Source organism: Balaenoptera ricei, chromosome 4 (genome assembly GCF_028023285.1).
Source record: "Balaenoptera ricei isolate mBalRic1 chromosome 4, mBalRic1.hap2, whole genome shotgun sequence".
Taxonomy (NCBI): Eukaryota; Metazoa; Chordata; class Mammalia; order Artiodactyla; family Balaenopteridae; genus Balaenoptera; species Balaenoptera ricei.
Genome location: NC_082642.1, coordinates 154,625,600 through 154,652,594, shown reverse-complemented (window position 1 = coordinate 154,652,594; position 26,995 = coordinate 154,625,600). Strand labels below are relative to the sequence as shown.

Below are 26,995 nucleotides of genomic sequence, written 5' to 3'. Positions count from 1 at the left end.
ATGCATTCACCAACTTCAGCGAGTGTCAGAATCACGTGGAGGTCTTGAAATACAGATAGCTGGGATCCAGAGTCTCTGATTCAGTAGGTCTAGAGCAGAGCCTGGGAACCTGCATTTCTAATGAGTTCCCAGGTGATGCTGAGATTACCGGTCTTGAGACCACACCTTGAGATCATGATCTACATTCTTCACCTCTTAGAGTTATATAGAATCTGTGGGAAATTCACAAGCAGGTAAACTGCGTTGCCTAAAAGTTCAGCCTCATTACTTTCAAGCCAAGGAGTGGGCCCTTCGGTGTGAGAAGGAAGAGAAAATCAGTGGGGCTGAATGTACAAATATGGTAGCTGTCGGGTGGAGTTTTCAGTTAGCCAGGAAAGGTGTCCCAGGGGATAAAAGTTCAGGTGAATTGTCTTGAAGGGAAAAATGAGAATTTGGGAGAAAAGGAAAGCAATTGGTTTAAAATTGCTCTAAGTTTTCTTCCTTGGATGATGGATATCATCCTACAGTTGCTTTCGGGGTTCGCTGGCTAAGAACATCAGAGGCCGGAAGAAAGATCCTGGACTTCAGGGCTGAGGGAACTGAAGCTAATAGAAGAACCTTAGCAGTTCTCTTGCTCAGGCTTCCCCTAAGTGTGTGGTATAGGTATTCCACAAATAAAGCAATTTGTGGTCAGGTAATTTGGGGAAGCTTTGCCTACAGAACCTCCAAGCACCCCACTGTCCCCACCCACTGGAGACTCACACAGCACATTTGTATATTACAGGGTCTGAGAAGTTCTACAGCAAAGAAACATGCTTAACTCTGTAAATCTGGCCTTTATCTGACATGTGGGAACACTCCAAGGAGTGCTGATCTGGTTTAAACTTTGCACTTTATATCTGGGGAAAAAGAGGATCACAGAGGTTGAGTGATTTATTCAAAGTCACTGAGCCAGTGGCAGGAGTAGGGATGGAAACAAGGCTTTATGAGTCCATTTGATGGGCAGATATCTTTCTCTGTGGTCGTGAAATACCTTGAGATGAACTATCCATCTCCCTGGACCCTGAAGACAGGACAGCTTATAATAAAAGGCTTGCAGCTCCAGCATCACTTAATAATGTTAATCAGAAAGTGAGAGAGTGGCATGGACATATATACACTACCAAACGTAAAACAGATAGCTAGTGGGAAGCAGCCACATAGCACAGGGAGATCAGCTCGGTGCTTTGTGACCACCTAGAGGGGTGGGATAGGGAGGGTGGGAGGGAGGGAGACGCAAGAGGGAAGAGATACAGGAACATATGTATATGTATAACTGATTCACTTCGTTATAAAGCAGAAACTAACACACCACTGTAAAGCAATTATACTCCAATAAAGATGTTAAAAAAAAAAAAGAAAAGAAATCCCAGCTCTTGGGTCCCACACTCGAGCCACTGAATCAGAACCAGTGTCTTAAAAACACCCAACTTCCTAAAGGATTATGTGGCTGGAGGTTGTAAGTGATGGCTTGGAGAACTGGCAAAGTCTTTCTTTTGCCTTATTATACATTGGAAAAGCAACAAGTACTGCTTTAAAGACAAATCCCACATTTTACATTGCATGTGAGCATCTAATGATCCAATTTGCCTCTGTGGTCAAATATTTAGCCTTTTTCCTATGTCTCCATTTCATTATTATTGTTTCAAATTCCATAAGTAACTAAAAAAAATCCTTTGGTTTGCATAGTTATACCCTTTACTCCTCAATGTAGATTCATTAAAAATTTTTTTCATTCCATAGAACATCAGGTTTTCTCTGGGCAAAGACAAGTTTAAACAGATACTGGGTTCACTAGGAGACTCATTTCCCATTTTCCATGGCAAAGAATTCGAGCACTGGAATAAGGTATCATTTGCTGAATATTTTTGTAAAGACAGTTCAATTTCAGGCCCTTTATTTGGGAGAGAGTTGGCTAACCCAAATAAAACATTTTACATCTGTCTGTTGTTACGAGTGACCAACTTCAGCTGAACATCATTACTTAATAACAGCTAACTTTCCTATAGAGTAAGAATGCGCAGCAGCTAAAAAGCAAATGGAAATTTCCTTTGGTTTACCACCCTTGGTCTCTCCGTGCTCCAACATGTGAAGAACTTGGGTAATAAGCATATACTCCCCTCTAATCACAGCATGGCTTGGACATGCATTGTTGTAAGATGACTGGTAAAACAGGAAAATTTATGTCTGAGTGGAGAAATAAAACGGGGCGGATTGGACTGCGTTAGCCTCACTAATGCACTGCCCCCAATTTTCTCTTTAGGGAAGAGATTTAACTAGCTCGTGGAATCTTACTTACTATTCTAGTCTGGATTAGTTCAGATGTAACACAGAGAAGACGGCTCCACATTGTTCCCTTTAGATAAGGAGATGAAAATGTAGAGCATTTGGGTTTGTCTGATCATAACCCGGAAGCTGGAAATAATTCAGAACGGAAGGGATCTATTTTTGCAGATGGTACTTGCAGAGAAACAAGTATTTTATTTAGTATATCCTATTTAATGAAACTTCAAACTGGGCATAGTCAGAGCACTAAAAGACAAAGAAAAAAACGGAAAGCAAGCAAGCAAGTTTGTGTTCTCAAACCCGCATCTCTGTCCTTCAAAAGTTGCTTGAGGCTAGATCACTGCATTTTTACATTGCATCATTATATAATTTGCAACACTCAGATTGATTTTTCCCTAAATAAGTCTCTCATTCACTAAGACATTGAACCCACTGCCTTTAACCACTCACATCTATCTTTCTTTGTCTCACATTTATAATATTTTTTACTATGATGAAGGCATAGAAACACAGAAAGTATATCACATTATAAATATACATACCGACTTCAGGCCGGTTTGTTTTCTGGCTTCATGCTGACTACTTTTTCTTCTGTTAAAAATAAATTTGGAATTGTTGGCCTCGATCAATTGATGATTAATGGGCTTTGGTGTGATTCACCTGGATGCGAGGGTGAAATTCTCCTCCTTAGTGATTTCTATGTTCCTTATTTTCATGATTGGAATCTCATCCCAGACAAAGGAAATTATGACTTTTGCTTGATTTGGAACCAAAATATTTAACAACGGGATGAGTGTCAAAAGGTTTGGAAATTCAGTTTCACTGTCAGTCTAAACTTTGACCACATTTCTCTGATACAGAAACTGGATTATCACAGGATCTCGGGGGACACAGTTAACACCAAAATTCTTGGATGGTGGTAAATGTACTTTAAGGACTGGTAATATTTCTGAGTTGTCTGCTTGTCCCAAAGTTGAAAATACAGATGTTTGTGATCACTGGGTGATAATAAGAAAATTTCAACTTCAAAATACCTTCACATTTAATCAAAGTCTGAGACCTTTGGCAGCTAACTAATCTCCATCAGTAAACAGTGTAAGAAAACACTTTCTAACAATCTGTAGTTAATTCGTTGGGGGATACTGGCCCAATTTTGGTGTTTTTAGGGTTGCCAGGTAAAATACAAGATGTTGAGTTAAAACTGAATTTCAGGTGGGCAACAAATAATTTTTAGTTGAAGTATGTCTCATGCAATACTTGATCTATACTTATTCTCAAAATCAGTCGCTGTTTATTTGAAATCCATATATATGTACCATATAGATATAGTACAAAGGAGTCCCATATTTTTATTTGCTAAATCTGGCATCCCTAGGCAAGAGCAGATTGATGCTCAACAGTAGCTCAGAAGGTCAAAAAACTCAAAGACAAGGTTCAATATACAGACAACTTTCTTAGAAGAACAACAACCCAGATTTTCCCAGTACTAGGACTCCTGGAAACAATTCTAACCATTATGGGATGAAAGCTTTTTCACGCATGGTACATCAGAGGGTGTCAGGAAGTCTAGTAAGTCTAGTAAGCTGGTCTCATTTTTAATATTTTAGCTCAGGGATTCTTTTTTTAAATTTATTTTATTAAAGTAGAGTTGATTTACAATGTTATGGTAATTTCTGCTGTTCAGCAAAGTGATTCACAGACGCGAATATATATATATATACATTGTATACATACATATATATATATATATATATATATATATATATATATATATATTCTTTTTCATATTCTTTTCCATTATGGTTTATCACAGGATACTGAATACAGCTTACTGCGTTATACAGTAGGACCTCACTGTTTATATATTCTATATATAATAGTTTGCATCTGCTAATCCCAAACTCCCACTCCATCCCTCCCCCACCCCCTTCCCACTTGGCAACCACAAGTCTGTTCTCTGTGTAGCTCAGGGATTTTTAACCTTCTTTGTGTTACAGCTCTTTATGGCAGACAGGTAAGACCTAAGATTGCTTTCTCAGAATGTGTTTAAATAGATAAAAATAAAATAAATATGACTACAAAAGACACCAATAATATTAAAATGCACTCATTAAAATATTTTAAAAACAAAATTGTGCTCTGTTTTCAAGTATTAAGAAGAGCTAGCATCTTGAAAGGGTGGTGAGCAGAAATGTTATTTCAAGATTTCTGAAGCAACTACATGTTGAAATACTGTGACTTCTACTATGACTAAGTCACAGTTGGGGCTAAAATGATGGTGGTGTGTTACACATTCATAGTAAAAAAGAAAAAGTCCAAGAGGTGATTGAGAATAAACAATTCCTCTTCCCCCACCCCTGCCCACCATCCTAGGACATGGACACTCCTGAATCTACCCCGAATCTCTCCAGGCTCCGTGCACCTGGGTCTAAACCCTGCTGTGAGTGAGGCTTCTACATACAGTAATTCTGATAAGGTCACAGAAATTGGGCCAACCTACTGAATCCTTCTTGATTGATTTCCCTACAAACACTCCCTTGCCATTGATAACAAAGATGCTGTTACTTCTGGAAGAATAGTTGAGATATTTCACAGAATTGCAGTTAACTCCCTTTCCACTAGGACATCACTGGGGGCACTAGTGTTGGCAGTGACCATTCCGTTGGTGTTCACGTCATTGGAGCAACGATACCCATGGGGAGACAGTCCAACACGCCCTCCTCTGGACATGATGGTACAGTTTCTTACATGGAAACAAAGGAGGAAAGAGCAGCTCAGGTACACACGTAATCCTCTGTCTTCACAGCCTCAAGGGCTGCATTTCTCAGAACTGTGAAGCTGGAGTTTTACAGTTAATACACTGTTCGGTTGCATGCAACTTTGTATTACCATGATTTCATCATATCTCTTACCAGGAAAAAAGGAAGCATACTCATCTACAGAGTAATGCAGACAATATTTCCCTTTATAAGTCCTCCAGCAGCCTCTACTGCTGACAGGACAAATCCTCATCCCCTTTGCAAAGCAAAAGGCTCTTCTAAGCCCTGGCTCTCGTACCCTCTTCAGCTTTGTTGCCTCCAGGATTTAGCCTGGTGTGTACTTACCTTTTCCCGACTGCTCAATGTGTTCATGGCTCCATGACCAGCAGCTGCTCCTTCCTGAGGGTGCTCGTCCTGCTCTTTCCTTCTCCGTCAAATTCCACCTGTTCTTCAAAGGGCAGGTTGAATATTACCTCCTCTGTACTTAAAAAAAAAAAAAAATTAAACACTTCTTCAGAGGCAGCATAGTGTAAAGGTTAAGAGTACAGTGTTCTGCTTCTGTTACTAGTTGCTGTGTGACTTTCAACAACTTACTTAACCCCTCTGAGATTCAGTTTCATCCTCTGCAAACTAGTGCTAATAATCATGCCCATTCATAGGGTGGTGTGAGGTTAAAACATATAAAGCACCATAAAACTCTGCCTGTTCACACTAATAATTATATAAGAGTTAGCTGTTATCGTTATGTGTTTACAATAAACAAAACACACAAAATATGACTTACCCAAAGGAAATTTACCACAGATGACAGAAAGTTCTTAGAAGTCAATAAATTACTGTTTTCCCCCCAAACAGTAACATTTATAAGTAAACAATTCAAAAAGAAATTAAAAGGTAAAAAAACTTGAAGATATTTCAATAATTATTCATTCATTTGTACACCAAGAGTTTACTGATCACCTACTATGCGCTGCAGTGTGCAGGGGCCTGCAGATCCAGCAGGGAGAAAGACTGGCTTGGTCCTCACTTTCATGTAGTTTACAGTAGAGCAGGGAAGAGAGGTATTTAATAAATCATTAGAATAGAACATGGGGTGTACAACATGTCCTAGCCTGGGGTTCCAGGAAGACTTCCTTGGGGAGGTGGCCTTAAGGTGGAGACATAAAGAAGGACGAGCACTTGGCAGGTAAGGAGGCAGCCTGGGAGAAGGATGAGTGTTCTGGGCACAGGGCTACATGGCATTTGCAAAGGCCTGGAGCTTGCCTTCCAGGAAGTGAGGAAGGGTGTTGAGTTGGGGAGCGTGGAGGGGGTGGAACAGGAGCTTAGGGCCGAGCCACACCATGCAGGGCTCTGTGGGGCCCTTGAGGACCATCAGCACCATCTTAGCTGAACGAGCGGCATCTTGGGGTTTCAATCAAGGAAGAGGTAGGATCAGACTTGCCTTTTAAAGTCATCTTCTGTGACATGACACGGGGAATGGATTGGAAAGAGGCAAACATAGATGCTGGAAGTTGGGTTATCAGGTGCTTTCAGTAATCCAAGCTAAAATTAGGGTTGTGCGGACAAGGACTGAGGCTGAGGCTGGAGGTGGGTACACTTTGGATTGCAATCAGAGGAGAGGAGCCAGGGGCTCTGAGTTTCACGTTCCAGATGGAGTCAGTAGGCGTCTCTGACAGGTGGGTGGGGCATGGGTGGAGAGGCAGACGGGGTCTCAGAGATGACTCCTGACTTTCTGGCATGAAAAAGAGATGGATTGGAGGTGGGTATGTTACTGATTCCAAGGACACTGGAACTTCCTCTGTAGCTAAAAACCACTCATCCGTTATCAGACACCCACGTTGTTAGAATGTCTTAATGTTATATCAGTGTGGAGCTTGCTCTGGTACATAATCCCAATATTGAAACAGGATCCAGCCTTGGGGGTGAGATTCGAGGGAATGCACTAGGACTGCCTCAGATGTGATATGGGGTCTGTCCTGATGGGTCTGATGTTCAAAAGAGAGGGCTGGGCAGGAGAGATGCCTTTACTGTTCAAGTCTACAAATAGAAAGTGAAATATGTAAGTGAATGAGATTCTCCTAGACGTAGGGTGTGGGAGAAGCGGTCCCAGACTGAGTCGTGGGCAGCCCCAGGGCCAGGCAGAGCAGGAGACACTGGCAAATGAGAACAAGAAGGAGCCAGGGGTCCAAGAAACACAGCTTTTCACTGATCAGATAATCAGAGGTTTTAAAAGACACGTCAACATTCTGTATCCACAAGCATGCAGAGACGAATGGCTTCATACATGGCCTCAGATAGAGTAATTTGGCCAAGCTGTTTCGGAGGCAATTTGACAATGTATAACCAAAGTTTAAAACTATTTATTATTCATAATCTTTGACCCAGCAAATGTATGTCTAAGAACTAATAAGAAATATGCATCAGGATTATGTGTAAGAGTGTTCTCTGCGTTAGTTATAATATTAAAACCTCCAAACCAACCTGGATCATCAATAACATAGAAATGATTTAAAATGTACAAAATATTTATAAGCTGAAATATTTATGTGGTCTTTAAGTCATGGCAAAGTGCTAAAATGTTAAATTTTAAAAAGGCATTATGGGGGGCTTCCCTGGCGGTCCAGTGTTTAAGACTCCGTGCTTCCACTGAAGGGGGCACGGGTTCGATCCCTGGTCAGGGAACTAAGATCCCGCATGCTGCGTGGCATGGCCAACCCCCCAAAAAAAGGCATTATGTAAAGCTGAAAAGACAGGATAAGTGCTCTGCTTTTCTCTTACTAGATAAGATTAAAATGAAATGTCCCTAAAATATTAACAGCAGTTATCTCTTCAAAGGAAAACAAAATTAGTAAGGTTTTTTTAAACCAGACTTTCCATTTTTATGCAGTTAATCTGAAAATTCAATTTCTCTAGCACAGACCTTTCCCAAACATTCCAGATTTTACTGTAAATGAGAAGTACTTACTGTGCTCTGCTGAGAAACTTTCCACACACTGTCGTGGCCAAACCATATGAAATAACTTACTCTCAGAGTCGTTTCGATTGTACAAACCCAAGAGCCTACTGTTCAGTAAGTGTTCAGGGTTATTATTTCATGTCAATTTAAATTATTTCATTTAACTGACTGAGTTAGAAGAGTTTGCACTTCATCCAAGAGGAATGCTGATAAAGCAGGTTTCCTGCCCAATGCCTTTGCTCAGGGAGGTCCCTTTACCCCAAATTCCTTCTCTGTGCCCTATGCCTGGCAAACTCCTATTCATCCCTTAAGGCCCAACTCAAATGTCACCTCCTTCAGCTTCCAGAGGAATCTCCTCTTACTCCTCTCTTCTGCCTTTTGCAAGTTGTCCACACTGCAAGATAAGACTTATGTATTGCTGTAATGATTTGTTGTGAAGCTTCTTTTTCTCCTTAAACCAGGCTCTGTGGGGTGATCAATTTGTCTTTTAACCCCAATGCCAACAGAAGACCTGCTACATGGTAAGAAAGAAACAGGGCGGTCAGAGATGCTGTTCACATGAACTCAGAGCCATCCAGATTTAGTAACAAATGTAACTCATTTAAATGATGTTCTAGGTCAGAGGGGAAGCTAGTCCAAAGCTAGGTGCGTCAGAGAGGATACCAAATACGTTACTGACTTGAATGACTAAACTAAAAAACAAAGATTTAGACTTCCTATTTTGATTCATAGCCCAAAGAACATCCTACAACATCTTACTTTGAAGAGAAAAATGGGTTTTACATTTCTCAAACTGATGAAATCGATAAACACTAAATATAAATGCATATGCTGGGGATATGGCTTTACCTATGGGTGGCATACATATATTCAATTTAGCCCAACAAATTACTTTCTATGTGTGTTTTGTGTTCCCTGAGGCCTTAAGAACCCTGACCATCATATATAAAGTGTTCTAAGATTCCTTTCAGCTCTCTATTTGCATCCTTAGAGCAGGGGTCTCCAAAGTATTGTACCCCAATAACCTAAGAGGGTACAATAAGAAAGTAATAGAATTATTCACATTTAGCTTCTGCTTCATCCTTTTAAATGGTTGCATTTTGTGCATATTTTTAAATGTACATCATATATTAGTAAAGGACAAAAAATGTATATATGATGCACTTATGTCCCAAAGTGTTCTTGTGTGTGTGTGTGTGTGTGTGTGTGTTTGTGCACACACAGAGAGGGACTGTACATTTTTTAATCCACTGCTCTAGACCAGTGTTTATTAAACTTTAATGTGCAGACAGGTTCCCTGGGGATTGTGTTAAAATGCAGATTCTGATTTAGAAGATCTGGACTGAGGTCTGAGAATCTGCATTTCTAGCAAACTCCCAGGTGATGTGATGCTGAGGCTGGAGGTGGCTACACTTTGGATTGCAATCAGCCTTTTGCAGCCCTGGTTCCTCATCTGAACCACACAGCATGGAACACAAAAGGTGGTTCCAATAACTGTTTATTGGTGACTCCCACAGATAGCCGTAGCTAGCACTGCTCGAGAGCAGAGGAGAGAAGGTAACTCATTCCAAGCAAAGGAAGCTGTGGGGACATGAAGCCTGACTTCTCTCACAGAGAAAGGGCCTCCAAAGAGCATGCTGTCACATGGCTTTACCTGTGCAAGAAAGTTCAAGGGCACTAGACGACTTCATTAAAAAAAAAAAAAAATAGCAAACGAACCCCCACTGTTTATAAATCACCGTACAGTCTTACAAAACAGTCCTGGAGTCAGCAATTCTTTTCCAGTGTTTGGCTTCTATCTGGGAACTTCCTTTACAAGAAGCATAGCTGGAAACCAAGGTCTTGACCACTTCTAATGGTCAAAGATCCTGGGGTGCTCACGTTAAGTGGCAGAGCGCTAAGTCAGGAGTTTCTGACTAATAATGGCAAAATCCATACACCCTCACCCTAATGGGACCCTGATGTTGGGAGTCAGTGGGTTACAAATGCTCTCTGTCCAAAAGAAGAGAAGAAAAAAAACACATACATACAGCCCCCAATGAATATTTGTGAGTGAATATACACACTCTCACACACACACACATTTTTGACAAATAAAATGATTCTCTTAATTTGCAAAGTCTACCCAACAATTCATGTTTGTGTGTCCCATAGAACTTTCGAAAGACAACTTTGGTCTAATTTGAACCATATGCCTTAGCTTAATTTCTGAGCTGGTTTACTATGCAATAGTGGTTACAAATGCATTTTTGAATATCTAACAGCTTTTCCACTGTGTAACTGGTGTCAACTAAAAGTGACGTATAGTTGAATTAGAAAGACACTTCTTCTGACTCTAGGTCCACTCTCCACACAAACGTAACGCAGCCCAACAGGACTCAGCCTCTAACCACCTCAACACCTAAGGACACATGTTCAAGATTAACAAAGAAAATGGAGACAAGAGGACGGAAGAGGAAATTCCAAGAGGCCTTTAAGTTGTCCGCTTGAGATGAGCTGGCCCCTGAATTTAGATTTCTTGGCCAATTCTTAATGTTTTATCCTGGATCTATCTTCAGCGCTATTTTCAGGTGAGAGATCCAATTTTTGGGGGGTGAAATTGGGAACGGGACCGTGGTTGAAAGACCTGGGCACGACCCTCTTGTTTGTTCTGTGCGCCATCTTTTGTTTCCTCTTGATCATTGGTGATAAAGGTCATGAAATGAAAAAGGCCAAAACACCCCTCTTTGGGTTGTGGGGAGAGACAAGGTGTATATCTTGTATCACAAAGCCAGACTTCGGGGAACAGAATGGATGGCTATGGAGAAGAGCTTTAAGAAGGAAGGAAGTGATGCTTTGCCTCCATGCCTTTGGTGGCTGTGTGATGACTCTTCAACCCGGGGGGATAGTCCTCGGCCACCACTCTGCTCCACCAGCGCAGCCGGTGGGCAGGTGGGCACATTCTTCACCTACTTGACACTTCCATAGCATTTCAGACTGTTGCTACAGTCTTCTCCCAACTTCTCCCCACTTTTCTGGCCCTTTTTCAGTTTTATTTTAGACTCCTCCTCTCCCATCAGCTCCTTAAAATGGTATTTTTCCTGTGGCCCCATACTCCGAATCATTTTCTTCTCACTAAACACACTCCCGTATCCACTCCCATGGCTTGAGATGCCACCTTTATTGTTCAGGAAGCCCAGACCTTGCAACTCCATCCCAGGTCTCCCTCTCCCCTGCAAGAACGTCACTGCAAGTCAAGGAATGATTCTGTTGTCCCATTTGATTGACCGCAGCTTAGCTTCATTATCTACTGTCTAGGTCAGCTCCCCTCCTCCTGTAGACCCTCAGGCACTGAAAGATACTGAATTCCCCCTGGTTTATCTCGATATCCCTTGAAGCTGTCGCCTCTCCCTTCCCACTTCTACTTCCTTGGTTCAGATGCACATCCTTCCTTCAGTGACTCCAGCAAGTTGTCCTCCCTCTAAAGCATCCCCCATAGGGCAGCCTCTGTGATCTCCCTGAATACTCCCCAGCTGCCCAGTCCAGTGACGCCCCCATTATCTACAAACCAAAGCCTCAGCTCCTGACCTTGTGAACATGGTATGTGAGACCTTCAGGAACTGGCCCCGCCTACATTTTAGCCTTGACACCAGCCATTCTGCAGCCTGCTCCGTGATGAATGACTTTCAGTGGCCCAGATGGGTTGGTCCTCTATTGATTGATTCAAGGCATTGAAATATACCAAGCCATCTGCTGGAAGCCCTCTTCCTTTCTTTCCCTGCTTTCTCATATCTATTTTTTTGAGACATGGCCCATTCTAGGTAGGTGCTTTCTCTGCTTGTTCTCACGGGTTCGGTGCTTTCCCTGTGGTTCTATCTCCCAGAATATTTATCTCAGTCTAGTGGAATTGTTTACTTGTATATATCTAATTGCAATAATAATTATCAAACTAACAGCTACCAGTAGTGGAGAACATAGGTGATCAGCATCGTGTTGGTAGTTCATATACCTGAACTCCAAACTTCAGAGGAACACTGGTCAAAACAAGTAAATGGAGGCTCAGATAAGTTAGAGAGTGTGCCTAAGGTCACACACCTAGTCAGCAGCGGTGACAACATTTAGATCCTAGTATGTCTGACTCAAAAGCCAGCTCTCTATCCATCATACCCCACTGCCTCTCATTGGAATGTGGGCTACCATATATTATCTGGTTTATGCTGGTGCCTAGGTTCTAGCAGGGGCTTCATGTTTGTGAATGTATGAATAAGTGAATGCATGAATGGAAGCAAAGGGAGCTTGGACTCTTCCAGTTTTGGAAAAGCAGTCTGGGGTCTCCAAAGAAAATCTCCTACATACTGGTTGTATTGATGAGCTAAGTTGAGGGAAAATCACTTTGACTCAGTCTCCTGTAGCACACGCAGCTGCTCACCAATGGAAGACATGGATGGTATCGTGCATACAAAGTCAGTGTTCCCTGGGGGTACATTGTGCTGCACTGCCTACAACCCTCACTGCAAACTGCTCCTGGTCCTATATCATTTATTTCTGTGAGTGTCTCCACTGTCACTCAACCCAGATGCTGGAGTCTGCTTCCCCTCCCCCTTCCTTCATGACCACAGCCACATGTCATCCAGATTTATCTCCCGAATAACTTTCGTTTCCACCCCCTGCTCCCCTGCCCTTTTATGGCTTCACCCTGCTCACTGCATCCCTGGCCCCTCCTTACCCCTCTCCATTCTGACCCCTTTTCAGAGCCAATCTCTCTAACCGCAAATATAACTTTTCAAAAATTAGAATTTGTCCGTGTCGGTTCCCTGTGCCAACCCTCAAATCGTTCTTCAGTTCTCACATGATAAAGCCTATACACTGTTTACCCAATGTCCAAGACTTCTGGCTACCATGTTGGTCACATCTCTGGATGTTCTCTCCACCATCCACGCTACAACAATGCCAAGCAGCTTCCACTTCTCCACACATTGCACGCTGTCCCACACTTTTCTACCTGCTTTCGCCCCCAATGTCTCCCCTGCCTGAAAACCCCATCCTAGAACCAGATCCCTCAATTGTCCCCGTGGTTCTTCCCCTGGCTCACTCCTCCCCTGCATCTTCATTTAAGATCCTGCCTCTCCTTTACCATTATAAACGGTAATATCAATACACTCACCACAGTATGATTTTCTCTTCATGTTTCTTCTTCCCTTACAGATGGCTAGTTCTCTGAGGGCAGGGATTAGGCCATGTTCATCTTTGTACCCACAGTAACACAGCCCCTGGCATATAGTAGATGCTCAAACAAAAAAATAATAACTCATACTCATGACTCTATAAATGAGTCATCGAATAAATGAATAAATGGATTAATATTCAATCCATAAATTAAAGAATGAATAAATGTCAAAGACATGGCCAAAAACATGTGAGCAGTTTCAACGCATTTATCATGACATGTGAAGTTTTCTAAACGGCTTTTTTGGAAATGATTTATATTTGCACATTGTTGTATTTCTGTGGGAAATGAGTTTCCATGGTGTTGAAATCCTCTGGATTAGGAAACACTTCCTTTTATCTCTCCTGACTCAGACTCTCCCGGAAGCTGGGCTAACCCTTTCAGCTCACTCGGCTGATGACTCTTACGCTATGGTTCACCAGTGTCCTCAAAGTACGTGGATGTTCAGAGATGGCTTTCTCCCCGAGAACGGTTTACTTCTTAGGGTATGATTAATTGCTTCAAGGATTAGAGGTTTCCACTGGAGAATCACAATTACTTTCACATGTGCATTTGTTCTTCACTTGTTAGCCCCACCCCAATCAGCCTGGAAATTATTGCAGGGCCCTATTCGTCTTCATTTATTTGGTGGCCATTTTAGCAGCTTTCTCAGCAATATCTTTAAGAGGCCCAAAGACAACTTGAAGACCATGGCAAGTTCAAGAGGGAAGGAGGAAGTCTCATGGATCTGTAGGGTGGGCAGGTGTTTCTTCTAATCCCCCCACCCCCAGTTCTTCCCATCAGCCATCAAACCATCCCATCTGATCTCTAGGATTTGCTTATTAAAATCAAAGGTGCTAAGTATTATTTTGGACAAACCATTACCACCTTCTAGTCATGAGAGAATGGACCTAGTTTCTAATAAGATCTTCTTATGACCATTTAAAATAAACTATGGAATGGAGAGTTGAGGGAAATTGCAGAACTCACACACAGCTCGGACTGAAAACGATGACATGAGTCTTTGAACTCCAGTGGGACACCGTCCACCATAGGCAGGCACTGAACTATGGCATTAGTCCCTTGAAGCTGACACTATTTCCCAATGACTCCTAATCACCAACATATTACTCATTCACTCACTCACTCATTCATTGATTCAGCAAACATTTAACACTATTGTAAGAGAAATGTGGTCTTTGCAATACATAAAGGTGAATGATGCATGGTCCTTGCCCTCAAACATACACCGATGACATATACATACATTGTTATTGCACCAGGAAGAATAGAGCCTTTTATGCCTAAACACTATCTCATGGACACTTCCATATTGCTATCATAAAACTTATGATATTTGTTGGTTCATGTGTTTCTCTTATTCCGCAAGATGGGCAGCTATGTAAAGACAGGGACCTTATCTTATTCTAACACTCTGTATTGTCCTTATCTAACACAGAGTCTTCCCTGCTGATATGAATGAATGTAATACATGAAAATGTACTAACAATTTCCAGGAAAAGGATTGATTCTTTCCAGTGGGAAGAATCACAGAAGTCTTCTTGCATTTTCTGTAGGAAGAAGAATAGAGCAAAGAGAACTGCTGTCAGGGGGAATTGCTCAGGCAAAAGTATGGGGTGGTGGTAAAGTACTTTGCTAAGTACACTCATTTGATTGGATCAAAGGGCATATCACTGATTCTCAACTATGGCTGCATGTAAGAAGCACCTGGGGAAATTTTAAAATGCCCTAATACCTTGGCTCCACTATAGGTCAGTTGAATCAGAATCTCTCAAGGAGGTGGCTGAGGGGGAGACATATGAGTATGAGACTGAGTTTGGGTACTTTTTCCAAGCTCCCCCTTTGCTTCTAATGTGTATCCATGGTTGACCATCACTGTAGTACCTGTAGAAAGGTAGTACGAGGCCAGATTGGAAGCTATACTGGCAAGAGATTTGAAAAGGCCATGGAGAGGTAGCTTCAAGATGGCGGAGGAGTAAGACGTGGAGATCACCTTCCTCCCCACAAATACATCAAAAATACATCTACATGAGGAACACCTCCTACAGAACACCTACTGAACGCTGGCAGAAGACCTCAGACTTCAGAAAAGGAAAGAAACTCCCTACATACATGGGTAGGGCAAAAGAAAAAAGAAAAAACAGAGACAAAAGAATAGGGAAGGGACCTGCACCTCGGGGAGGGAGCTGTGAAGGCGGAAAGGTTTCCACACACTAGGAAGCCCCTTCACTGCTGGAGACAGGGGATGGTGGGGAGGAAGCTTCGGAGCCACGGAGGAGAGCGCAGCCACAGGGGTGCGGAGGGCAGAGCAGAGAGATTCCCGCACGGAGGATCGGCGCCGAGCAGCACTCACCACCCCGAGAGGCTTGTCTGCTCAGCCGCCGGGGCGGGCGGGGCTGGGAGCTGAGGCTCGGGCTTCAGTCGGATCGCAGGGAGAGGACTGGGGTTGGCGGCGTGAACACAGCCTGAAGGGGCTAGTGCGCTACAGCTAGCCGGGAGGGAGTCCGGGAAAAGGTCTGCAGCTGCCAAACAGGCAAGAGACTTGTTCTTGCCTCTCTGTTTCCTGGTGCGTGAGGAGAGGGGATTCAGAGCGCTGCCTAAACGAGCTCCAGAGACAGGTGAGAGCCACGGTTATCAGTGCAGACCCCAGAGACGGGCAGGAGACGCTAAGGCTGCTGCTGCCGCCACCAAGAAGCCTGTGTGCGAGCACAGGTCACTCTCCACACTGCCCCTCCCGGGAGCCGGTGCAGCCCGCCACTGCCAGGGTCCCGTGATCCGGGGACAACTTCCCCAGGAGAACGCACGGCGCACCTCAGGCTGGTGCAACGTCACGCCGGCCTCTGCCGCCGCAGGCTCGCCCCGCCTCCTCTGTACCCCTCCCTCCCCGTGGCCTGAGTGAGCCAGAGCCCCCGAAGCAGCTGCTCCTTTAACCCTGTCCTGTGTGAGCGAAGAACAGACGCCCTCAGGCGACCTACACGCAGAGGTGGGGCCAGATCAAAAGCTGAACCCCAGGAGCCGTGCAAACAAAGAAGAGAAAGGGAAATCTCTCCCAGCAGCCTCAGGAGCAGTGGATTAAATCTCCACAATCAACTTGATGTGCCCTGCATCTGTGGAATACTTGAATAGACAACGAATCATCCCAAAATTGAGGCAGTGGACTTTGCGAGCAACTGTAGACTTGGGGTTTGCTTTCTGCATATAATTTGTTTCTGGTTTTATGTTTATCTTAGTTTAATATTGACAGCTTATTATCATTGGTAGATTTGTTTACTGATTTGGTTGCTCTCTTCCTTTATATATATATATATATATATATATATATGTTTTTTCCTTTTTCTCCTTTTGTGACTATGTATGTGCATGCTCCTTTGTGTGATTTTGTCTGTATAGCTTTGCTTTTACCATTTGTCCTAGGGTTCTGTCTGTCCGTTTTTTTTTTTTTAAATATAGTTTTTACTGCTTGTTATCATTGGTGGATTTGTTTTTTGGTTTTGTTACTCTCTTCTTTCTTTCTTTTTTTAATTACTTTTTTATTTTAAAAAATTTTAATAACATATTTTTTATTTTAATAACTTTATTTTATATTATTTTATTTTTCTTTCTTTCTTTCTTTTTTTCCCTCCTTTTCTTCTAAGCCATGTGGCTGGGGGGCAGCCCTGAGCCTCTGAGGTGGGAGAGCCAAGTTCAGGACATTGGTCCACCAGAGACCTCCCAGCTCCATGTAATATCAAATGGCAAACTCTCTCAGAGATCTCCATCACAACGTGAAGACCAAGCTCCACTCAACGACCAGCAAGGTACAGTGCTGGACACCCTATGCCAAACAACTAACAAGACAGGAACACAACCCCACCCATTAGCAGAGAGGCTGCCTAAAATCATAATAAAGTCACGGACACCCCAAAACACACGACCAGATGCAGTCCTGCCCACCAGAAAGACAAGATCCAGCCTCATCCACCAGAACACAGGCACCAGTCCCCTCCATCAGGAACCCTACAGAAACCACTGAACCAACCTTACCAATGGGGGCAGACACCGAAAACAATGGGAACTACGAAACTGCAGCCTGTGAAAAGGAGACCCCAAGCACAGTAAGGTAAGCAAAGTGAGAAGACAGAGAAATACACAGCAGATGAAGGATCAAGGTAAAAACCCACCAGACAAAACAAATGAGGAGGAAATAGGCAGTCTGCTTGAAAAAGAATTCAGAGTAGTGATAGTAAAGATGATCCAAAATCTTGCAAATAGAATGGAAAAAATACAAGAAACGTTTAACAAGCACCTAGAAGAACTAAAGAGCAAACAAACAATGATGAACAACACAATAAATGAACTTAAAAATTGTCTAGAAGGAATCAATAACAGAATAACTGAGGCAGAAGAACTGGTAAATGACCTGGAAGATAAAATAGTGGAAAAAACTACCACAGAGCAGAATAAAGAAATAAGAATGAAAAGAATTGAGGACAGTCTCAGAGACCTCTGGGACAACATTATATGCACCAACATTCGAATTATGGGGCTCCCAGAAGAAGAAGGGGAAAAAAAAGGGACTGAGAAAATATTTGAAGAGATTATAGTTGAAAACTTCCCTAATATGGGAAAGGAAAGAGTCAATCAAGTCCAAGAAGCACAGAGAGTCCCATACAGGATAAATCCAAGGAGAAACATGCCAAGACACATATTAATCAAACTATCAAAAATTAAATACAAAGAAACAATATTAAAAGCAGCAAGGGAAAAGCAACAAATAACATACAAGGGAATCCCCATAAGGTTGACAGCTGAACTTTCAGCAGAAACTCTGCAAGCCAGAAGGGAGTGGCAGGACATATTTAAAGTGATGAAAGGGAAAAAACTACAACCAAGATTACTCTACCCCGGGCTTCCCTGGTGGCGCAGTGGTTGAGAGTCTGCCTGCCAATGCAGGGGACACGGGTTCGAGCCCTGGTCTGGGAAGATCCCACATGCCACGGAGCAACTGGGCCCGTGAGCCACAGTTACTGAGCCTGCGTGTCTGGAGCCCGTGCTCCGCAACAAGAGAGGCCGCGATAGTGAGAGGCCCGCGCACCGCGATGAAGAGTGGCCCCCGCTTGCCACAACTAGAGAAAGCCCTCGCACAGAGACGAAGACCCAACACAGCCAAAAATAAATAAATAAACAAAGTAAACATTGCGTTTAAAAAAAATACATTAAAAAAAAGACTAAAGTTTAAAAAAAAAAAAAAAAAAAAAAAAAAAAAAAAAAGATTACTCTACCCAGAAAGGATCTCATTCAGATTTGATGGAGAAATTAAAACCTTTACACTCAAGCAAAAGCTAAGAGAATTCAGCACCACTAAACCGGCTTTACAACAAATGCTAAAGGAACTTCTCTAGGCAGGAAACACAAGAGAAGGAAAACACCTACAATAACAAACCCAAAACAATTAAGAAAATGGTAATAGGAACACATATATTGATAACTACCTTAAATGTAAATGGATTAAATGCTCCAACCAAAAGACATAGACTGGCTGAATGGATACAAAAACAAGACGCATATATATGCTGTCTACAAGAGAACCACTTCAGACCTAGGGACACATACAGACTGAAAGTGAGGGGATAGAAAAATATATTCCATGCAAATGGAAATCAAAAGAAAGCTGGAGTAGCAATTCTCATATCAGACAAAATAGATTTTAAAATAAAGACTATTACAAGAGACAGAGAAGGACACTACATAGTGATCAAGGGATCAATCCAAGAAGAATATATATCAATTGAAAATATTTATGCACCCAACATAGGAGCACCTCAATACATAAGGCAAATGCTAACAGCCATAAAAGGGGAAATCAACAGTAACACAATCATAGTAAGGGACTTTAATACCCCACTATCACCAATGGACAGATCATCCAGAATGAAAATAAATAAGGAAAGACAAACTTTAAATGATACATTGAACAAGATGGACTTAATTGATATTTATCGGACATACCATCCAAAAACAACAGAATACAATTTCTTCTCAAGTGCTCATGGAACGTTCTCCAGGATAGATCATATCTTGGGTCACAAATCAAGACTTGGTAAATTTAAGAAAATTGAAATCATACCAAATATCTTTCCAACCACAATGCTATGAGACTAGATATTAATTACAGGAGAAAAAAATCTGTGAAAAATACAAACACCTGGAGGTTAAACAATATACTGCTAAATAACCAAGAGATCACTGAAGAAATCAGAGAGGAAATCAAAAAATACCTAGAAACAAATGACAATGAAAACACAATGACCCAAAACCTATGGGATGCAGCAAAAGCAATTCTAAGAGGGAAGTTTATAGCAATACAATCTTACCTCAAGAAACAAGAAACATCTCAAATAAACAATGTAACCTTACACCTAAAGTCATTAGAGAAAGAAGAACAAAGAAACCCCCAAAGTTAGCAGAAGGAAAGAAATCATAAAGATTGGATCAGAAATAAATGAAGAAGAAATGAAGGAAACAGTAGCAAAGATCAATAAAACTAAAAGCTGGTTCTTTGAGAAGATAACCAAAATTGATAAACCACTAGCCAGACTCATCAAGAAAAAAAAGGGAGAAGACTCAAATCAATAGAATTAGAAATGAAAAGGAAGTAACAGCTGACACTGCAGAAATACAAAGGATCATGAGACATTACTACAAGCAACTATATGCCAATAAAATGGACAACTTGGAAGAACTGGACAAATTCTTAGAAAAGCACACCTCCTAAGAATAAATGAGGAAGAAACACAAAATATAAACAGACCAATCACATGCACTGAAATTGAAACTGTGATTAAAAATCTTCCAACAAACAAAAGCCCAGGACCAGATGGCTCCACATGCGAATTCTATCAAACATTTAGAGAAGAGCTAACAGTTATCCTTCTCAAACTCTTCCAAAATATAGCAGAGGGAGTAATACTCCCAAACTCATTCTATGAGGCCACCATTACCCTGATACCAAAACCAGACAAAGATGTCACAAAAAAAGAAAACTACAGACCAATATCACTGATGAATATAGATGCAAAAATTCTCAACAAAATACTAGCAAACAGAATCCAACAGCACATTAAAAGGATCATACACCATGATCAAGTGGGGTTTATCCCAGGAATGAAAGGATTCTTCAATATATGCAAATCAATCAATGTTACACACCATAGTAACAAATTGAAGGGTAAAAACCATATGATCATCTCAATAGATGCAGAGAAAGCTTTCGACAAAATTCAACACCCATTTATGATAAAAGCCCTGCAGAAAGTAGGCATAGAGGGAACTTTCCTCAACATAATAAAGGCCATATATGACAAACCCACAGCCAACATTGTCCTCAGTGGTGAAAAACTGAAACCATTTCCACTAAGATCAGGAACAAGACAAGGTTGCCCACTCTCACCACTATTATTCAACATAGTTTTGGAAGTGTTAGCCACAGCAATCAGAGAAGACAAAGAAATAAAAGGAATCCAAATCGGAAAAGAAGAAGTAAAGCTCTCACTATTTGCAGATGACATGATACTATACATAGAGAATCCTAAAGATGCTACCAGAAAACTCCTAGAGCTAATCAATGAATTTGGTAAAGCAGCAGGATATAAAATTAATGCACAGAAATCTCTTGCATTCCTATATGCTAATGAGGAAAAATCTGAAAGGGAAATTAAGGAAACACTCCATTTACCATTGCAACAAAAAGAATAAAATACCTAGGAATAAACCTACCTAAAGAGACAAAAGACCTGTATGCAGAAAACTATAAGACGCTGATGAAAGAAATTAAAGATGATACAAAGAGATGGAGAGATATACCATGTTCTTGGATTGGAAGTATCAACATTGTGAAAATGACTCTACTACCCAAAGCAATCTCAGATTCAATGCAATCCCTATCAAACTACCAATGGCATTTTTCACAGAACTAGAACAAAGTATTTCACAATTTGTATGGAAACACAAAAGACCCCGAATAGCCAAAACAATCTTGAGAAAGAAAAACGGAGCTGGAGGAATCAGTCTCCCTGATTTCAGAGTATACTACAAAGCTACAGTAATCAAGACAGTTTGGTACTGGCACAAAAACAGAAATATAGATCAATGGAACAGGATAGAAAGCTCAGAGATAAACCCACACACAGATTGTCACCTTATCTTTGATAAAGGAGGCAAGAATATACAATGGAGAAAAGACAGGCTTTTCAATAAGTGGTGCTGGGAAAAATGAACAGCTACATGTAAAAGAATGAAATTGGAACACTCCCTAACACCATACACAAAAATAAACTCAAAATTGGTTAAAGACCTAAATGTAAGGCCAGACACTATAAAACTCTCAGAGGAAAACATAGGCAGAACACTCTATGACATACATCACAGCAAGATCCTTTTTGACCCACCTCCTGGAGAAATGGAAATAAAAACAAAAATATACAAATGGAACCTAATAAAACTTAAAACTTTTGCACAACAAAGGAAACCATAAACAAGATGAAAAGACAATCCTCAGAATGGGAGAAAATATTTGCAAACAAAGCAACTGACAAAGGATTAATCTCCAAAATATACAGGCAACTCATGCAGCTCAATGTCAAAAAAACAAAAAACCTAATCCAGAAATGGGCAGAAGACCTAAACAGACATTTCTCCAAAGAAGATATACAGATCACCAACAAACACATGAAAGGATGCTCAACATCACTGATCATTAGAGAAATGCAAATCAAAACTACAATGAGGTATCACCTCACACCAGTCAGAATGGTCATCATCAAAAAATCTACAAACAATAAATGCTGGAGAGGGTGTGCACTGTTGGTGGGAATGTAAATTGATACAGCCACTATGGATAACAGTATGGAGGTTCCTTAAAAAACTAAAAATAGAACTACCATATGACCCAGCAATCCCATTACTGCACATGTACTCTGAGAAAACCATAATTCAAAAAGAGTCATGTAGCACAATGTTCATTGCAGCACTATTTACAATAGCCAGGACATGGAAGCAACCTAAGTGTCCATCGACAGATGAATGGATAAAGAAGATGTGGCACATATATACAATGGAATATTACTTAGCCATAAAAATAAACAAAATTGAGTTATTTGGAGTGAGGTGGATGGACCTAGAGTCTGTCATACAGAGTGAAGTAAGTCAGAAAGAGAAAAACAAATACTGTATGCTAACACATATATATGGAATCTAAAAATAAAATGGTTATGAAGAACCTAGGGGCAGGATGCAGATGTAGAGATGCAGACATAGAGAATGGACTTGAGGACACGGGGAGGGGGAAGGGTAAGCTGGGACGAAGTGAGAGAGTGGCATGGACACATATACACTCCCAAATGTAAAATAGATAGCTAGTGGGAAGCAGCCACATAGCACAGGGAGATCAGCTCGGTGCTTTGTGTCCACCTAGAGGGGTGGGATTGGGAGGGTGGGAGGGAGACGCAAGAGGGTGGAGATAGGGGGATATATGCTTATGGATAGCTGATTCACTTTGTTATACATCAGAAACTAACACACCATTGTAAAGCAATTATACTCCAATAAAAATGTTTAAAAAATAAGATAAAATAAAAGGCCATGGAGATCAAACTGGAAAGTTTGGTCTTTCAACAGGCCGAAAGAAGCCAGGCTCATCTGGCTAGATAGATTGAGAAGGAGGGAACAGCTGTAAAGAGATTATTTAGGAGGCTGCTGTATTCATTAAGCAACACACGAACTTAAGGGCATCAACACCTACGTTCACCAACAGGTAAACCTCACACACCTCTTAGATGTGAAGTGGGGGGTGGAGAGCAAGAGCTGAAATGACTCTGGGCTTTGGTGCCTGGATGAAGAGGACGCCTTGCCTGAAAAGCAGAGGGTTTTGACCGTAATGCGATGAGGTTGGCTCTGGCTCTGACGGTAGGAGTCCATCTCTAGGAAATAAATTGGAGGCTGGCAATGGAGATTTGGGGATCACTGCCCAAGAAGTAGAAGTTGACCACCTATGAGTCAATGAGATTTGCAAGAAAGAAAAAATACAGAGAGAAGAAGGCAGCTGAGGGCAGAGTCTTGGGGACTGCCTGTACTGAAGAGAGAGAGAACTTTCTAGCAAAGCAGCTTGAGGAGGAGCAACCAGTAGAAGGCACAGCTCTGTAGACTCACCAGAGTGGACAACTAAGGAGGCACGATTTTGAGAGCGAGGACATGATCCAGAGGTCAGAGATTTGAGGGTGAACAAGGGGACACTGTTGCTCCCAGGGGCATAAGTCTTAGACTGGAGGGAGACAAATGATTCCCTAAGAGAGCAAAGGTTACATTCATCACACATGTATGTGTCAAGCACCTACTATTTTCCAGCCTCTTCTAGACACTGGGATTCAAGAGTACAGGCAAGATGCTTGTTCCAGTTGTGGGACAGAGGAAAAAAGATAAGTTATAAAAAATTTTTGAGCAGTTGAGGATGAAACTTGAGGAACTCTGTGCTTGGTCTGGGGACTGATGTCTCAGTCCTTTGGTGTAAGAGGAACAAGGCTGAAAAATGTCGAACAAACCTATGCTGGCTCCTGAGGAGCACAGAGGCGAAGTGATAAGAGTTGAAGAAAGAAGTTCAACCACTCGTTGAGGAAGGAAGAGGTGGGCTGTTCTGAGTTAGGTATTGGCAAGACTGCCTATGGTAAAAGGTGCCCGGGACTCGGGATGACAAATACCACATTAGAAATGTAAACATTTGAAAACCACAGAATGGAAATGCTCAAGGTCACAGCAGCCTCATCAGCTTATGGAATCCAGATAGTAATTGAGCACATTAAGAAGCCTACTAACTCTGCTATCTTGTTTCAGGAGAGCTGTAATTTGGTATAACTAGCTATCAATTAGTCCTGTTTTCCTCATCTGTAAAATGAGAGCGTTGGACAAAATGACCTCAAAGTTCTCTCCCAGCATGGTTAGTGCTGAACCTGAGGGCACACGTGAAATTCTGAGTTAATTTGCTTCCTTCACATCTACATCTAATGTTTAACTATTAGCGTTCAGAAATGCAGCTGCAGAACAAACAGGACTCTGTGCATGCAAAACCCTTAGTTTTACGGATCATCTTGATTTTAAAATAAATTGCCCTGTGAAAATGTACAACTTAATACTGGTGGGAGAAATCTCAAGTGTCGTGGGTTACTGAGCAGAGTAATTGGTAGGTCATTGATATGACGTTGATAAGACAGACTAGAAAATGATTAGAGATGAATGGGTTCTAATATTTGCAAGCCTGGGAAATTGCTTTGTGAATGATGGGAGAAAAGGGAGAGATATTGGTCAAAGGGTTTCAGGGGATGGGGGGAAGGGAAGGAGCTTTTCAAATATTAGGATAAGAGTAGGTAGGGATATTAGATACAGTTATGCAAACGTGACTTCTCTCACAGAGCTAAGATTAATTTAGAGTAATATCTGTAGGACCTTTTTAAAAAAATTTTATTTTATTGATGTATAGTTGATTTACAATGTTGTGTTAATTTCTGCTGTACAGCAAAGTGATTCGGTTATACATATATATATATACATATATACATTCTTTTTCATAGTCTTTTCCATTATGGTTTATCACAGGATAATAAATAGAGTTCCTTGTGCTATATGTAAGACCTTTTTCTTATCCCTCTCAAAATATGTGAATAAGAGTTAACCAGGCCTTGGGTAGATTCTGAAAACCTAAGATAAAATGTGATCACTGGGGTGCTAGCGAGCTACCATCATTTAATATTTGAAAAATCGTATCACTTTCCATAGGCACTGTGACTTGTGAATAATAATATACATGATCTTGAAAGAAATGAACCTAAGTACATGTGCTTTTTCAAAAAGCTGCGTTTTTATACATCTTGTCATTGAAATCAAGGCCTTTAAGGGTCAAAACTCAGCGCTAACTCTGCAAGATATTTGCTTGTAAATTTCATCTGGATTAATAGCTAATTGCTATTTACAGAAGCATGTTCAATATATTACTATTGAAAGGAGGTTTTGGCCTAACGAACTGCATTTTAGTTTTTTTTTTTTTAATTAATTATTTATTTATTTATTTATTTATTTATTTATTTTGGCTGTGTTGGGTCTTCGTTTCTGTGCGAGGGCTTCCTCTAGCTGCGGCAAGCGGGGGCCACTCTTCATCGCGGTGCGCGGGCCTCTCACTATCGCGGCCTCTCTCGTTGTGGAGCACAGGCTCCAGACGCACAGGCTCAGTAGTTGTGGCTCACGGGCCTAGTTGCTCCGCGGCATGTGGGATCCTCCCAGACCAGGGCTCGAACCCGTGTCCCCTGCATTAGCAGGCAGATTCTCCACCACTGTGCCACCAGGGAAGCCCCTGCATTTTAGTTTTATACCAAGCCCTTTGTTTATGCAAATAAATTCGGGTTTCAGTCTTACAGTATAAGATACAAGTCTTAAATGCTTGTTTTTCTGACCAAGTGAATATTCTGTTTTATTTACAATGTCATTGAGCAGTGCTTAGTCGTTTTTAAGCACTGGAGTTTTCTTCAAATCAATAAGATATATAGGAGTTGAAATTGAAAAGAGTGGAGAGTAGAGAAGAAAATCATGCCTGAGGTCAAGATGAATCACTTTGGTTGGACCTTCCAGAAATTCCCTGGGCCTTTGAGGTTTGGGTGTTTTGTTTTCCCCCCTCCTTCTCTACCACCCAGGGTGAACAGCAGGAAGCGCTCTGGGGGTCTTACCTGGAGTCCCGGGGCCGGGGCCCAGCTCAGCTGAAGATCCCAGCCATCTGGGGAAGTGATGAAGGAGGCTGGCTCTGCAGGGAAGAGGCTCGAGGTGCTGGGAGACTGGTTTGCAACCCACACCTGTAGGCTCTGTGCTCACGTGACAGCCGAGAGAGTGGGCCAGATGCGCCCTCCACCCGGAGGTGGAAACTGGGCATCGAGCAGGAGCCTCTGTCCCTACCCCAGCAGCCCTCACACACCTCCAAGGATAGAGCCCTTGTGCCACGAGTGCTTTCTAGCACAAGACTTGGTTTTTATGCATGAAAGACTGTCCCCTTGCATCATAAGATAATTATATCTGATATAGCTCCAGATTTTTCTTAAAGCTATTGGACAAAAAAAAAAAACTGCCAAGCAGAATTACCACAGAAGCCTGGGAGGCAGCACAGTGTTTTCTTCTTCTTCAGAGGTCCTAGGGGACACTGGAAGGTCTTTCTCTCTCCTGAATTCTATCCAAAGGGCACTGGGACCTTGGGAAATTATCTGGGGAAGCCTCACATTTTAGAAGCTCTCAATGCCATCCTGGGGCTTCACACTTTCCCTCGTGGGTCTGATCGTGGCACCAAGTCACAGGTTTTGTGGTTTGTTTTTAAAATGTCAGGTAATTAAGCAGCCCCTTGTGGTGGATAATTATCACAAACAAATGGGAACCCACTAGAAACTTCCCATGACGTTGGCTGGATCTCGTGCACCTTCGTTTGCGATGACCTCTCCATTCATTTCTGCAGACGTTTCTTCCCTGCGCAATCTGTTCCCATAATGACCTCAGGACAAGATGTGGACAATCTGCACGTCGTAACAATGACCAGGTCTGGCAGCCAGGGCCTGGGTGATTCTATAGTGTAAGCAGCATAGTACATGGGCTCACCACATTCTGATGAGAAAAATACTAACATGCCACTCAGCCCAGTTCCCAGAGATTTTCCTTATAGGACCGACCTTAGGAATGAGAGTTCGGAGAAGGAACTATTGACAAAGGTCAATG

The 26,995-nt window shown here is 41.8% G+C and overlaps 1 protein-coding gene across 8 annotated transcripts in view; it reads right to left on the bottom strand.

The window, feature by feature from the left end:
* KCNJ15 (potassium inwardly rectifying channel subfamily J member 15) overlaps positions 1-26,995 on the bottom strand; it is a 54,783-nt gene that overhangs the window by 12,888 nt on the left and 14,900 nt on the right. For 6 of the 8 annotated variants that reach the window (XM_059921550.1, XM_059921549.1, XM_059921546.1 and 3 more), the window contains one exon: positions 5,409-5,546. The gene's annotated coding sequence lies outside the window, so the exon portion shown is untranslated. The remainder of the gene's footprint in view (positions 1-5,408; positions 5,547-26,995) is intronic. The other 2 variants (XM_059921547.1, XM_059921552.1) reach the window with 1 other exon arrangement.